The sequence below is a fragment of the Paralichthys olivaceus genome, chromosome 1 (assembly GCF_024713975.1).
Source record: "Paralichthys olivaceus isolate ysfri-2021 chromosome 1, ASM2471397v2, whole genome shotgun sequence".
Taxonomy (NCBI): Eukaryota; Metazoa; Chordata; class Actinopteri; order Pleuronectiformes; family Paralichthyidae; genus Paralichthys; species Paralichthys olivaceus.
In genome coordinates, this window is record NC_091093.1 from 24586788 (window position 1) to 24603625 (window position 16838).

Below are 16838 nucleotides of genomic sequence, written 5' to 3' on the forward strand. Positions count from 1 at the left end.
TCGTGTATGGGCCAATAGTTTCTGTTGTGAAACTCACATGGATCAGCTGATTTGCTAAGACAGTTTGCAACCATTATAAAGTTACCATTATTTGTAAAATATGACTGTATAAATAACTTCACTGCATGTTACAGTTCAGCCATTAAAACCTGCTCTCGGTGGTTGACGTCTTCACTTTAAATTGTTATACAAAAGGCAGAATCTCAGCTTCCTCTCCACCAGCGTTTGGTTAATGAGGATGTCACAAGAGCAGGTGATATCTTTTTACCAGGAAGACAAAATACAGATATGGCACGCTCTACTTGACCTCTGATTGGCTGACTGTGATATTCTTATTCTAACAAAGCAATCAGAGGCAGAGTACGACGGGTGATGCTCTCACTGTCCTAGGCTTGCAGTAGGCAAATGAATGATGCACGTCACAGGCGATTTAGAAGTGGGTATAAGCTATGCTGGTTGAAAAATAAATTAAATATATAAATATTTATTAAATAAATAAATACAGAATATATGTGAGTATACCCTACAGCACACTACCGCACGATACCAGCAAATACTTTCACACTTTGCTTCTGAACTCCAAATATTCATGACAATTAATAAGTTCTGGGGAACATAATAAACTAAGTGGCACCTTCTATCTGCAGCAGAGAGCAGTTCCATACCAGGGCATCTGTGTGCTACATATTTATCAAAGTGACAGCAGGCATCAGGGATACAGGGGCTCCAACATAACCACTTACTCACTAATGGCTTACACAGCCACGGATCATTATCCCTCACAGCATTGCACAGCACAACACAACAGTGCGCTGCACAGCAACCCCCTCGGTCCCTGCGTTACACTGACTCGACTGCAGTGTCAAGTGTGTAGGAGGTTGATTAAATCTTTTTCCAGGATGCTTCCTCAGTTTCAGCATCAACATGTTAACATGGGTTAGTGGAATAGCTTGAACTTGATAGTCCTGCTGTTATTGATTTTTAGAAATATATATTTGCAACTTCGTTTTGGCAACGATCAGTTAAAATAACTTTGCCGTCGTTAAAGCTGCTTTCAGACATGCACATATTCTCCTTTGAAACTATCCGGAGGGGCTGTTTGTGAGGACGCAAATGTCTGAGTCAGAGGCTCCAGATACTCTCTCAGGAGTTTCTCTTGCCAGCCCCCTAGTGAAGACTCCTGATAATGTCCAAGCCCATGTGAGTATACAGCAAAAGAGCTTCTGTGAATGATTGACCTTGAGCAAGTGGGGACGTTAAGGATGATTCTGGCACACAACAGAACAGAACTGTTGTGTCTCAGCAGTAAACGTGATGAGGACCAGGTCATTACTTCAATTTTGTCTCAGCATCCTGTTTGTATGAGTGACCTCATCACAAATAACAATTGAATGAATTCTCATTCATATATACTATATTTCAATCTATGTCAGTGGTGACATTTTGTTGTGTGGCAACAAGTATAGATATATAAACACACTTAGCAATAAATGATATGTATGTTTTTTAATCTTCCCCTCTTCTGTCTCACATATAACAATGCACCACTCCAGCCTCTGTTACACAAACAAGCGCACAATACTGACGACACACACACACACTCACACACACACACACAGATGTCAAAACATATTCACGGTTCTATGTCAAAATGTGTTTTTCACTGAGAGCTACAGTAATTGTCATGTGTTTGTGTTGAATTTTATCTCATTTTCATTTGTTTCTTGACCTTTGAAAAAAGGTGGGTCATTCAATTCAAGTCTCAATTAAATTATTCTAACATAAAAAAACAATTCTTTTTGTAGTGAAGGTCATTAAACATCTTTTATAGCTGCCTTTGCAGTTGAAAATAGTTTCTCTTGGCAGACATTAAATACTAAGTACGTTTCCAAACTTAACTTGATCAATAACATCATAAAAGTTGTTTCCTTGGTGGTTTCCATCTGAAACTACAGATTTAGATTCCAATTTAAAATATTTATTGCAGTGTTGTCTTTTTTCTCCTCAATGTTTGGAAGGTACATTCAGCTGGACACTGTTGGCAGTGAGAGTGGGATATAAGATGATATGTGGACAGAACAGGTGTAAAAAGCTAAATTTACATTATAATGTTTTTGTTTGGAAATGCTTTAACTTTGTCACGGACACGTCTTCCATCCACGTTACTCTTGGTGTATTTTAGAGATGCTTAAAAGTTTGTAAGCCCTGCTGGCTCTGTTTCAGTTTGAAAACTCCCAGACTTTGGTCTGGACGTGCGGGAATGAAGATGTTTGGAAACAATGATGCTGACACTGACCTATTGCTGATTGGGTCTTTTTGGTCACGACGTAGCCTTCGCAGATTCATCAGGCTCCTATCACATGACTCCCTTCTGGAAGAAGACAACCGGCATTAGCTTTGTGACTAGTGTAGAACGCAGCATGGAGAAGCAATTATGCTGTTTTCAAAGTAAAACGCAGTAGTATGGATGTAGCCAGGGACAGTTTGTGCCTTCCAGGTAGGTTAGATGAGTGGGGACAATGGAGTGCCCCATCTGTTCGCTACAGGCGAGAGAAACAGCCATGGATTCGAGGTTCGGCCAATTAAAATTCAGAGGGAGAGGGAGGGCAGGAAAGACGAGAGAGAGTGTGGCGTGTTGAAGGGCCCCCGTGAAGAGAGTGTGATTTCACAGGACAAGTGTGAATGGCTAACACTACTGACTGAGGGGGGGGTGGGGGGGTGGCAGCATTCAGACCCTGAGATGAGAGAGGGACGTTCTGTCAGAGGGAAGATGTGCTGGTTGCTCGGTTGATGAGGGATTCAGGATGAGGAGAGCGGAAAAAAACACTTCTCATGTTGTATGGATGGATGAAGACAGAGTGAGAGCTTTGAAAACACTGTCCATAATTACATCCGCCGAGGAGGTTATATTTTAATTTTGTCTGTCACAGGATTACACAAAAATACGGCTGTGGATCTCATGGTGGTAAAGCGGGCAGGTGGTACAGTGAGGAGGAAAAAGAAGACCTGAGGGTTCGCACACATGACATTGATCTTTTAAAACAACAAAATGACTCGCATACAAATTACTTCTCAAAAACAGACAATACATTTAAAAAATTGTGGGTTAGTTTCTGATTTGATTTCAACTGTGGGCCCTTTGTAAATATTTGGTCACAAAGGCTTAATTGCACTTCAATGTGGACAGAAAAAGACTCTACCTGGGGGAACAGGGAGGGTGTCAGAAGACGATGAGTGTTTCTGCAGGGACGCGACTTGTAAAGAGCGAGAGTGGCAGCGGGACACAGAAAGAGAAAGAGAGAGGTAACAGCCCGGCCCCGTTTCTGACAGCTCTGCCCTCCCAGCTGACCACAGGAGGAACATCACAATATATGCCTCCCTGCAGAGCCACTATGTTTACGCTTACTGCTGCTCTGCTCTGCAGCACTGCCACCTTATTGCTGCCACAGCACTTTCCCACAGAGACTGTCTGTGTTAATTCAATTAACCAGGCACTGTTAGGGCTCCGCGTTACACGTCTGCATGTAAACTGACTTGCTCTCCTAACTTATGAATTCTAAATGATTACATTCACATGCTGTCGTGCTGCAGATGTGTTCTCACCGGTTACATATGTAGTCTGGATGTTGCACATGTAGTTAATGGTAATTAATGTTTCATTGCACAAACGTCACAGTGAAGAGGAGCCATGTAAGAAAAAATTAAAACTGATCATTCAGTCCTCGAGCCAGAATGTCCCAGCCTACCCCATTCAGGGGATGCCGAAGTGTCCTTGGGCAAGATACTGAACCCCAAATTGCCCCTTCACATAGATGCATTGAATGAATGTGTGTGAATGCCAAAAACTGCACTGTAAAGCACTTTGAGTGGTCATCAAGATTAGAAAAGCACCATTCACAACAGGTCAGAGAGGCAGATCCTTGTCTCTTGCCCTCTCAGTCCTTCATTCTACCATCCAGAGAGCGAATAGAATTACACTGGCTCTGTGTCTTTACAGGTCTTCAAGGTCCTAGACTGGTGGGCAGATCCATTTCTGTGACCAGCGAGCCTTGAAGAATAGAGAGAATGACCTCTAAGAGCTGCTGAGACAGAGATGGAGAACAGAGAAAGCAATGAAAAAGTAATGCGGGGAAAATAAAATCTCAGAGGGAGGGACATGAAATGATCTGGACTATGTGAAAGACAGCACCGAGGGGATGTGATATGACACACACTGAGTCACTAATGAGACTGTGGAGCTGATGGAGGCTGAAGAAAGATGGAAAAAGATATTTCAGTATATCCTCGAATATTTAAAAATAACGGAGATTCAGCAGTTCAATGAAAGGCTTTGCTTATTTTCAGCCTTTTTCCACGATTTAGTCATAGAGTTGTCATGTTAATAGCATGTGCTGGACAGCAGCTTCCGCTGTAACTCTGATGCTCTTCTTCTATAAATGATTCTTATATGGATAATCATATTCCTGTCTGCATAGATGTGTCCACCTGGTTGCGCACATCAGAACTACCACTTGAGAGTCTTCTGCGGTGGCAGACCAGCATCTGGAACTGTCAAGATAAAGGAACAAGAATGCTTGTCACTTTTAAAAAAAAGTTTAGTTTTCAAACTGAAGCATCAGGATGATAATCATGCAAACTTTTCAAGCTTTGGTCTCAAGAATTTGCTGCTGACAATGTCAAGCAAGTTGTAGACACTCGAGGAACTGTGGGCTACGTCTTTCTAATGGACAACATATTGCAGCACAGATGTACGTCCTCAATGCTGTGCCAACGCTTCCCTTTATTCTTACCAAACACAAACTGGTGTTTCCCCTGATAGAACATTTTCTTTTACAATTTGCTGCCTTGTGAATTTTCCGCTCCCTTATCATAATATGTCTACATTATGATCAGTAAAATGGCATTTTGGCAAGAACATGAGTCAGATACACAGGCACACCCAATTATATTTACTTTAAATAAGCAGCCCACTGGAATTTTGAGATCAGTCATTTTCTATGCAGTCTTGCAGTCTAGAGTATGAAAGATGTCAAACAAATGTCATAAAAAGAAAAGCCCTTGAAACTCATACTCTTGGCTCCTCATTTTCATCCTGACATATTTGTATTCTTTAGGTTTTGTTTTTTTTGTGTCCGCCATGTGTTATAAACATCATCAACCCACCCAATCACTCGCTGTGAATCCTCCAGAGGACCTACTACTTCTTTTTATCTTTTACATAACCTCACTCTGACATTTTCATTATTAGGGCTGGCAGGAGAAACTGCAGAGAGAACGTCTGTTCTCACACACAGCCCCTCCTGATAATGTCAGGAGATTAACCCGGAGTTCAGGCCTAAAAGCAGTTTAACTGGATCACTGCTGCATTCACCTGGGACCAAATCAACATGGCAAATCATTGCATTCCTTCTTACCATTATTCTTACTTCTTTATCTTTTAGGCTATTGTAAATGCAATGAATCACCTTATATGCATATCTTTAATGCCAATAATCACAAGTAATCACCTGGTCATACTAAATGTTGTGTGCAACAGCCCAGGTAGCACAACCCAGGGCTAATAAACAAGACGAATAAGCTGTCTTATCTTATACTGATAAATGCTTAGACACAATGATGGACTGGATTTTTCTTATCTTGATATTTAATCGGTGATTAACTGGTGATAGTCGAGAGCGACAGACAGACGAGGACAGCGATGACAACAGAGACACTGGAGAAGGAAAGCTGGCGCCACAGTGGGGGGGTTGTCACTCTGCCCTGCTGTCCTTGCATGAGGCTGAGAGATAATCTGTATCCAGTAGCAACTAATGAGCACAGGCGCTGGAATTCTTCATTTACTGCATTCTGCATTCACTCACAAAGAGCTGTCCGAAAGTCTAATGAAATGCTTTGGATGCTATATAGTGGACTTGTTGTTTCCCATAATGCATCATGAAAAGCAGTGCACCACCGAGGGTCTCTGACCGAGCAATATATACTATCATGCACTGCATCCATAACAACATTCAGTGATTTTGAGCATGAACAAATGTACACACATAAATGCATATATTTGCATGGATGCGCTGTATGGATGCTCACAAATGTACAAATGCATGCATGAACACTTATGAACTCTCAAACACTCAGAAGTGGAAACAAATGCACAGATTCATGAATATTCTCATACATCAATACACACGCTCACACTGTCCACACTTGAGGTGACTCATCTCACACACTGAGAGATGCACAAACACACACATAAAGCATCTGTGTATCTGCCAACCAATCTTAATCGGACCTGCTATTCCTGTCCAAGGGTCCAACCTCCTGTCTTATCCCTCCACTCCTCCTCCTCCTCCTCCTCCTCCTCCTACTCCTTCCAAACATTTCTGGCTCCTCTTTTGTCCTCTACCCACCTCCTCTGTATTTCTATTTTGGCTGCAGTTGAGTCGACCTTTCTCTCTTTGTCTATCTGCAGGAGATCCAGAGTTCCCATCAAACATGACCTCTCAGCGTGGCCTCTCTGTGTCTCCCTCCCTGCTCTACTCTCACGTTCTTCCCTCTCCTCCTCTCCTCTGTCTGTCCTTCTCCGGCTTGCCTTTGTTCTCGTTTACATCAAGTGAGAGGGACAGAGGGTTGGGACCTGCAGCAGCGGGTGCTGCTGAGCAGAGGCTTTGATCAGACGGAAAGCCAAGAAAGGTCGCTGACAGACTGTTAGAGCTCATCCCTGGCAGCCTTAAGACGTGAACTGTAGCTCAATCCATTAAACACACAGTGGAGAGTGTGTATTACAAAGAAAACAGGGTGGCTGTGTCTTTTAGCTGTAATACTCATACACACAGACAGTACTTTTGATATAAATGAACATAGCATAGCTTCATTATATTTGAATATGACACTTCTGATTCATGGTTCTTCATTGAAGCTACATCGTAGCCTATACCTAAGCAAGGGCCTACACCGTTGTGAGCATTCATAGTTGTGGGTGTGTGTTTGTCGCTCTGCAATTACACCGGCAAAACACCAGTGGGCCTGGAGCCAAACCACTAGTGGAGAGTTTCTATGCTACTGTGTCTCTTCAAGTTTCTGGTCCACTTATTTACAAATTCTCAGGTGTCTCTGTTTTCTGCCGAACAATAATGAGTGTTATCCTGTTGGAGTTAGAGCTGATATATGTTAAGGAGCAATTACTTTTTCTTAAAGAACTGCAATGAATAAAAGAAAGCTCACAGCTCTTGCGGTCTGGGTCCCATCAGGGTACGGCATAGGGTACACGTCTACACGCCAGCGTGGATTTGACAAAGATCTGAATTGGGCTTAATTCTTTACCAGGTTTTATGTAATGTTATATTCATGTTACCCAGTTGCTGCAAATAAGCTTTCGGTTCAAAACAAAAATGCCACAGAAATATTCTCCACGCAGACAGACAAATGTTCACACCTGAAGTAACCTGAGGTGACACCACAGGATTGCATCTATATTCACACAATATGGTGAGAAAGCCACAGATGGTTCCAGACAAGCCGAACTTCTCAGATGAAGGTTTTAAAAGAGGAACAGAACTTAATTAATATGTTCATAGACTTTAAAGAGGTCAAGAATTACATCATTTAAATGTGAATTCTGGTATTTTTCAACCTGGGCCTCATGTTTATAAATACGGGTGTGTAAATTAATTGTATTCACAAAAACGAACCAGTAGTTTACGTCTACCGGCAGTCGATGTAATCTTATAGGTCAACTATGATACTCCACTAAATCTTCACTGAAAGTGTCACCAATAAATGGCTCAATTCTTCTTCTGGGTCTTCGCCAAGAGTCTGGCAACATTACACAAGAAGTCTCACTCACAGCGGTGCATCAGCTCATTGTCTCTCCTCTGCTAGTTGCCTCTCTCCTCGTCTCACGAGACTTGGTTGCTGCAGGAAGACGGAGGTTGAAACATGAGTGGAAGAGACCGTTAGAAAGAGAAGTTGGGAATTTACTGAGAAACTATAATGGCTGTCAACATTGGTGGCTGTCCCTATTTTTTTGCGAGTGAGACTTTTGAGCAAGGCATTTGTAATGTCAGACATTTAGCAAAGAGTCAGAAAAAGATTATAAGCCTTTTATTAGCCCCATATGATTGCGTTATAGCCCCTGCTGCCATGTTGTGGCTGCCTGTTCGCTTTCACTCGTTAAAGTTGTTAATATTATAAATAAAAAGAAAACAGTAGAATGTGAATTTCCATCACAGTTATAGGAAGTGAGGAACATCTTGAAAGTCAGTTAAACTTTCATTAACACCAGAGGAGTCGTTGAATATTTAGCTCCAGTCCACCCAATTTAATAAGTACCTTAATTAAGATGAGAGGCCATGAACTGGGATCATTGCGTCCCAACAGGAAGCAGCAGAAGTAACAGGCATCATTTTTTAAAGCTTATTTAAGCCGAGAACGTTCAGGCAAATTTTTTATTCTGAAGTTTTTTTTTATCCTCCAGTGATTTGGAAGAAGTCAATGATGTTGTTATCTCTTTTCCTTCAAGTCAATACGATTTCCTGCCTTTTCTGTCTGTATCCAAAATGCAGCAGTTGAGATCATAATTAGATTTTGCTGGTTTTGTACCAAGCAAGTTGAAGCTTTAAGTACAGAGGTCCCTCTACAGGATATTCCAAAATATACATGGCTAAGAAAATACATTTAAAGTTTTGCTTCTGGCGCTCCAGATTATACTAACCACAGGTGCTTCAGCAGTCAACTTCTACTGTAAATACATCCTTAAATGAGCAGTTCCCACTGCACTAGTATTTCAGCTCGCTTACTCTAAATATGTGATGTGTCTTCCCAGGTCAAAGTCGAGGATAAAGCTGCATTTTTATACAGTTCATATACTTTAATGTGAAATTGTCTGGAAGCAGAAATTTTAAAAATATTGTGGCCAGGAGACTTTTTTTCTTACTCCACTTTAAATAAAACACTGAGTCTAAGGGTCTATTTTAACAATCTAAGCACAAGTCATAAAGCACGTGGCACAAGAGCATTTAGGGTGAGTCCAAATACACTTTGACTGGTTTAACAGTGGAAAAGAACAAAAGGGCTGCATGTGATCTCTTAATTAATCATGAGTGTGTTTTGAGTAAAACATGTTATAAACTTACCAGATAGCAAGAGAGAATGTCTCCTTTAGTGTAAACAGATGTCACAAGCAGGACATGTGTGAGGGACAAGCACAGGGTTTTAAACTGTGCACGTGCCAGTGTAGATACATAGAATTATCTTGATATTGCAACATTGAAGTACTGCATCACTGACTTCAGACCAGGGTTTTGATGGTAAATCATAAAATTGCTTTCCGCTGCCTCAAGATAAAAGATAATGCTTCTGACCAGACCTCATTTTAAGACCACGAAGCCCTGGGGTTCTCAGATGGGTGCAAATGCATTTGCTATTTAAATAAAATGGGTGCTGGATGGGAAAATGACAATAACTCAGTCTGAAACTAGCACACTAGCATCACGCTTTGCACTGGGTGTAAAAGTACTTGAAATACTGGAAGTGTTTAATCTTAGAATACAAAGTTCACCCCAAGTTCCTCAAACCTCTAAATTTCCAAGAAAAGGCAGAGACACTGGAAGCATTTAGAAAAATGTGTTCATTCATTTTACCCTAAATTATGTTAATGATACAAAGTGAGGAATATTTGGGGTCTGTACAAAATAACGCACTATTACTGCTGTTTTGCTGACTAAATATAAAAATAAACAGGACAGGCTCTTGAATGTGGATCTAATATCCAAGGAGAGGCAGAATACAGGAGTCTGCATTCTTCTGTTCCCACACTGAAAGGTATGGACTCCACACAACTCACACAGCTCCAAGGTTACATACTGTATATCAGGTCCAGAAATATCTGAATGCTGTGTGTGCAGTGTTTGTCAAAGTGTGTTTGCACCAACATTATAAGTGCTGAGTCTAACAAAGGAGGCCTGTTGAGACCTGCAGAAGCCAGTTAAAAGGTGGGGAAATTAGGATGCTAAGAAAAGCATTGAGAAGAAGAAAAAAGAAAGGGGGAAAATACGATAAACAACTGGAAAGTGAGAGAGAGGATGGAGGCTTGTCTGAGAATTGTAGTGGAGGGTTTCTCTCCCACAGGGCAGCAGAGGCTGAGTCAGGACGGAGCACAGGTGAGTGCTGGCCCAGGTGAAGCTGTAATTTCCTGTCCGCAGTGTGTGTGGGATTTGCACCTGCCGAGAGGCATCCTGAAACACAGCTGCTCGCCCTCAGCGAGGCCCAGGCCAGTGAGGTGATAAAGATGCGAACAGTGTGACTCGCTCGCTCACTCACATATTTAGCTTCAATCTGTGCCGTTTCATCTGAAATGCAAACCAACTGTGTTTCCATGGGAAAGAGGAAGGGAACGAGACCAAATGTTAAATTTGTACTAAACAGCACAGACACATTGGCCTTTTGGTGAACATTAAGCAAATGCTTTGAACAGCCGGTGTAAAAGAAACCAATCACAGTTGGTGGTCTGGAGAGAATACTAATGATGCGGTTTGACCATTTGAACATCAGAGAGTGATTCAGCGACGCCTGCAGAAATCAAATTACAGGATACTAGGAGCTGAGTGGCAGAGGAGTGGGTTTTCTGTACCTTTGGGCAATTCGAATGGGCCGGTTAACTTAGATCATCAAAATGTTTTTTTTTTTCCAGTCTCACAATTACCTTTTGCATATGTACATGGAACATATGTTAAGCCAGTAGCTATGTCTTTTAATGTGCTGATGTCTTAGCTTCATAGGATGGTTATTACGTTTAGCTCTGTTCTGAGTGCAACTGAAATGTTGTTCAACATCTGGAGGAGAATTTCCAATGATATCACTGCACACCCACTTTGTTGTTCATCACTTGTGTGAATATTCAAACAGACACATGATTAAATAGTGATGATTGAGGGGGGGGGGCGTTAGATGTGGCTGGAATCAGAATTGACAGTTGTGCAGAGGGGAAGTCTATAGGAACATCAATAGACAAAGGCCTGAGGTGCGAGAGAATCATTCACAGAGTGAGGAAGTGACGTCCATTGTTTTGTCTCGCTCTCATTAGGGAGACACACAATGTGGCAGGAGCCTGGCTTCCTTGACTTTGATTGTTGCCTGTCTCTGAGGCAAAAACCCTTCAAACCACTGTATGAAGTCATTCCAATGTGTTCTTCGATCCAGTTGAGAGATTTTTAATGTGCGCTGGGTTTACGTGGCTGGACAGATCTCCTGGCACGGCAAACATTTTCCCAATGACCCCACATGGACTGACAAATGTCTTTTCCTTTTCCTGACCGGCCAATAAAATAAGTAGATTGTGTCTTTGTTCTTTTAACTGACGCTGAACTGGGCCAATCACATCTTGGAACTCCCTCCCCCTTTAGGCTCAATGCCTTCATTAAGCACATGTGCAAAAAAAAGGAAAGCCAAAACGGATGAGACAAAACACAAGGGAGACACTGAGAAATCGGGGGCCAAAAAAACATCCGGGCCCTTCAGGCACATGCTGCCAAATGTGCAAATCTTAACTGTTATGTTTGCTGCAGGACCTTCTTCAGCAGCCGATGATGGTGGTTGCAGAATAAGGAGAGGGAGAGAGATGAGGGTGAGAATCAGTAAACAGAAGCTAACAAGGCTGCTTGGCCTAACGCCGCGCAATAGTAGAAGATGATAATTAGCATCAGGCTATGCTACTCTGGTGTCTAGAAGCCCAGTAAGATATTCTTGATAACTACAATGGCATGAAGAGCAAACGCCTCCTCCAACGCACCAATGTCAGGCTGCTCTAAAGGTGCATGTTTATTTTCATCAAGATCCATTAAAAGTCTGTGAGACTATATACATTAAAAAATGTCATATTTTGCAGTGTTCAAGAAAGTGAACAAAAATTCCTTCATCAACCCTTTTTCTTGGCTCATGTTCCATCCATCCAACAAGATTCACAGAAATCCATCCTTCCATTATCTTCACAGCTTATCCATTGGGCATCACAGGGGGGATGCCAATCCCAGCTGACACTGGGCAAGAGGCGGGTACAGGTTGCCAGCGTATCACAACATACAGAGACAAACAACCATTCACACTCACATTCACTCGGATCAATCTAATCTCCAATCTGCATGTCTTTGGACTGTGGGAGGAAGCTGGAGTACCCATGCAAACACTGGTAGAACGCCACTCAGAAGCCAACCTGGGATTCAAACCTTCTCGCTCTGAGGCAACAGTGCCAACCACCCCCCACCACCGAGCTGCCCTTTTATGGAAATCCATTGAATAATTTTTGCATAATCCTGCTCATAAACAAACAAACCAATAAGTAACAAGGGTGAAAGAGGTAAAAATGAGAAAAACACAAGTAACTTCATGTTGAAATAAATAATATATTTACAAAACCCTAACCCAGAAACTTTTAAAATTATCTATTAAAATAAACTGCTTTCAGACATGCACGCAACTCCAGAGATTCACTGAACACATGGGTGAACGCAAATGTCCAAGTTAGAGTCTCTGGATTATCTTCGGACTGTCTCTGCCTGGTCCCCTAGTACAAAGTCTACAGAGTCCGATAGGAGCCCACACCAGGGGATCCCCCGCTGGATTGACTGTGAGAGAGTGGGTGGTTGGGGGTTGATCACACTTCTAACAATACGGTGCCGATGTGCTGTAAACAAAACCACCACAGTGCAATTAATAAGTTACTTCCTGGATCTGTCTACTGCACCCGGCTGCAACAACTCTCACCTGAAGGATTTGCTGCTGTTGACTGCGTAAAAACTCTTCTTTGTGCATGTGTGAACAATTCTCGGGACTTTATCCGGAGGTCATGTCTGAAAGGGGCTATAATGTCAAGGAGTGGAGTCTCTGTTAGTCGAGCCCTGTGGGGTTACAACGCCACATCGTAACACACACAGATAAAGATCAGCTGAGACAGACAAATTGGACATTTCCAGATTTACTGACAGCGTTCTGCAGCAACCAGGAACTATCACAGACATTCACACCCTTTTACAGGCTGAGAAATAAATATTTCTCATTTCTGTTTGGATATTTTATTTACAATGCAAGATGTGTTGTAGCCTCTTTGAAAATCATTATAATCCCCTTGTCCTACATTTCCTCCCCACTGCTGGAAACAAGCCTCAGAGGGAAGGATGACACTGTTTTCTCTCACACTGTGTTCCCAACCAGTCCATCTCCCTTCATACTGTTTTTTTTAATATACAAAACTGGTTGTTCTTTTTTTTGATGACAGCAGTTTGTGTTTGCATCGGGTCAGCGTTTTTTTTTTTACTCCTGGCTGCATGAAGCGAACATTTTCAACTGCCTGAGGCATAGTACTCTACTGTTTGATCTGCTTGAAAACGGCTCAATTTTCCTCACCCAGAACGTTGGAAACAATCCCCCCGTCACTGGCCTCCATAACTAGTGGCCAGAACAAGGTGTAAATACTAAAATAGCTCTTTGTGCTGCATTTGGGTGATTTTCAATCCAATCTCTGTTTTATGACCTTTCGAGCTCCAGAGTCCCTATTAATTTCTAACACCAACTTTCACACACACATGCACAAAACCCCACTGAAGCTAGTAAGTATCTTTAACACCAGAAGAAAATGTAAATGATTGAGGACAGACTGGAGGTGGGAGGGCCTAGAAACTGGCGGAGGTGACAGACGGAGGATAAAAGTGGAAGAAGGAGGAGGCGGCTTCACAGTAAGTGGTGCTCCTGCACAGAGGAGGCGGGGAAGGAGGTCAGCGGAGGGCTAAGTGTGGTAATTGGCATAAGATGCAGGTGCAGGTGTTTTTCTCAGCTCCTCAACTTGAAAGCGAGAGACACACGCCAGCATGCACACATACTCCACTACAGTCTTATGAAAAGCAAAAAACCTTCCTAAACGCCAATTAGCTGGTGGTGAAGGTCAGCGTGTGTTGCAAGAGAGATAAGTTTCCCATTAACGGGTGAGTACCTGTACTTGACTGTATAGGGTCTGAGTCACTTTTAGTCATGCACAGAGAAACAGACACACACAGTCACACAGACAGACACACAAACACAGACATACACACACAAACTTACCACAGTTACCGTAGGTATTCATCCTAAAAAAGACGTTGTTTTTGTTTGTTGACTTTCCCGCAGCTCAAGAGGAAAGTCAAAAATAGAAAGCTCTGTGAGACAGAGTGAGGCAGACGATCCTTCTCTGTTCAAAATATCACAGCAATGAATCTGTCCATTGTTTAATTTATCTCTGTTTTATTAATGCCTCCACCTTTAACTCTTTTATTCTGTCTTAACCTATTGCTGCACATGTACATTGGATTAGTGATTGATTTTTGGATTTGATGGGGCGATGAACCAAACTGAAATGTCAAAGTTTACGTCAAATAAAGATGTCATTTTAGGTTTGTTGAAGTGTTTTTATTACTTATTTAATGCCTTCTGGAGTCAAAGTCAGTGAGTCAACATACTCAACATGTGTGTTAATCTACAGTCTGTGTATTTTACTGTCTGTCCTAATGTTTGCTTCAGATTATATAAGATTACATTTTCACTTGAACAGAAAAAATTACTTCTAATCATTTTCAGGGAGGCAGTTTCAGGTGTCTAGGGTTCAACAGAAATCGCATGACTGGATCGCCTGTTTACATAAATTCTCAGACACGTTAAAGAAGATATGTCACAGACGTAGAGCTGAACTCATCTGAACACATCTCTTGCTCACTGACTTTTCCACTCCAACAGAAACTTCCTCTCTTTTCCGCAACTACACTTTCCACCTATTCAGCACCACCCCTGCTGCTCTCTCCCTCCTCCCTCGAACGCACCACAGCTTTACATCAGCTGGTGAAGAGGAGGGTGAGGGAAGAAAGGGAGAGAGCGAATCAATAGACTCTTTACCCTGCCCTGTGGCAGGGCTAGAAATCAATGGCAACGGGAAATTAAGCTGTAGTCTTTGAATAAATTGAAGATACTGGAGCACGCAACACAACAGCTTGGTGAGTAAATGAGTAAACCCAGTCAGATTAAAATGTAAAGGATGTTTATTAGGTGGAGATATGAAAATACTTTGAGTCCAAAGACTCTATTTGCTCCTGTGTACTGTCTGAGGAGAGATACTGAGGCCTTTGTAATGCTGGTGTCCTGGAATAAAAAGATAACCAGTGTATTGGGTCTGAGAAAAAAGGAATAGCTGGAAGAATCAATGGTACTAGAAACATGAGGCCACATTTGACAATACAGGTAGTGTATGCCAACAAAGAGAGGGGTTTCTGCAGAGAAGAGGCCTAATAAAGAAGACAGCATAGAGCTGCATGGGACGTGGCTGTTTGTCACCTGTTTCACTCAGAAAAGAGAAGGTGTGTTTATAACAGACAAAATAACTCCCTCTGGGGTTTGTACTAGAGACAGAGGAGAGAGCAGCCTGACATCTTCTCCAGAGCAGAACACAAAATAAAACTTATTCAGGAAATATTAGCGCGTGAGGAAAGAAGACACAGGTCAAACATCCATACAAAAGTGCGGATGTGAATAAATAGTGGGATATTAAGTTGATTTAGTATTTCACCAAAACAGTCATGACAGGAAATTGAGCGATAATGCTTCGGTGTGGTCTTTTCCTTCGCTAATTAAAAGATAACTGTAACCCTCTGCAAATCGTGATTAACAGGAGTTTTACCCGTCCTCTGAAAGTCTGCACCATAATCAATAATTCATTTCAACCCTGGCAGTTTATTCAAATCAGTCAGCTTGGAAAAACAACATAAACAGAAAAGGGGAGAAAACAAGGGTGCGAGAGAAGGGAGGAGAAGCGGTGAGAGAGACAAGGAGAGTGAGACAGAAGAAGAAAATAATAAGACAGAAAACGAGAGGAGGAAAGTGAAACAGAGGGGCTGTCAGCGTATTGAGTGAGAGAAAGAGTTAGAGAGAGGTAAGCTCTGTTATTTCTCTGAGGACCTGTGTGAAGTAGCTCATACTAAGGCCTCTGGCACCACATCACTCCAAACAGCCTAATTGCAGTCCAATGGGAGCGGAGAAGCCTCGTAGAAAACCCACAGGATTTCTGCATAAAAACAGCACCAGAAACCAGGAACCTCATGTTGCGTAACCAACTTAAGTAGTTTCCAGGATTTTGATGATTTTTCTCTGTCTGGTATTTTCCAAAGTGATATTGGCAATATCTAGAGCAGGAGAAACAGGAGCTGTGTCCAATCACTGCTTATCAGTGGATGGAGGCTACACAGGGCTCATAGAGATCGGTGGTCTTCAGCCGTCTTCTGATATGAACTCTGGAGAATGTCCGCACAATTGTATCTGGACTTTCTCCAGAGTTTGTCCCTCACACATGAACAACACAGCAGGAGATTCTTCAATCAGGCACATTCACACCTACACATTCAGGTGAGGTGTGACGCTCAATGTGGATGGAATGTATGAACTCTGCGGTGGAGATCCCCGCCTTCGGCCCTTGTCACTAAAAGTTCTTGACATCTTCGTTGGTGTCTGCTACATGTATGGCTCCTCTTTTTAATCCTAAAATATGTGTCTTCTCTTTGTTTTGTTTCCTTCAACATGTCCACTCAATGGTGGGGAATCCTGCAGAGAATCTCCTGCTGTGTTATCACATCAGCTCATTCAGACATTATCAGGAGTTTTTACTTGGGGGGGCTGACCAGAGAAACTCCGTAGCCTCTTTGCATTTTAACATACTGAGAATGTCAGGAGGTTCAGTGCATGTTTTAAAGCAGCTTTATAGAGGTTGTAGGCAAAGAAAAGTTGTGTGCACTCAAATAGCCTCTGTGAATGTTTTAATGAATGCAAATTATCCAAGG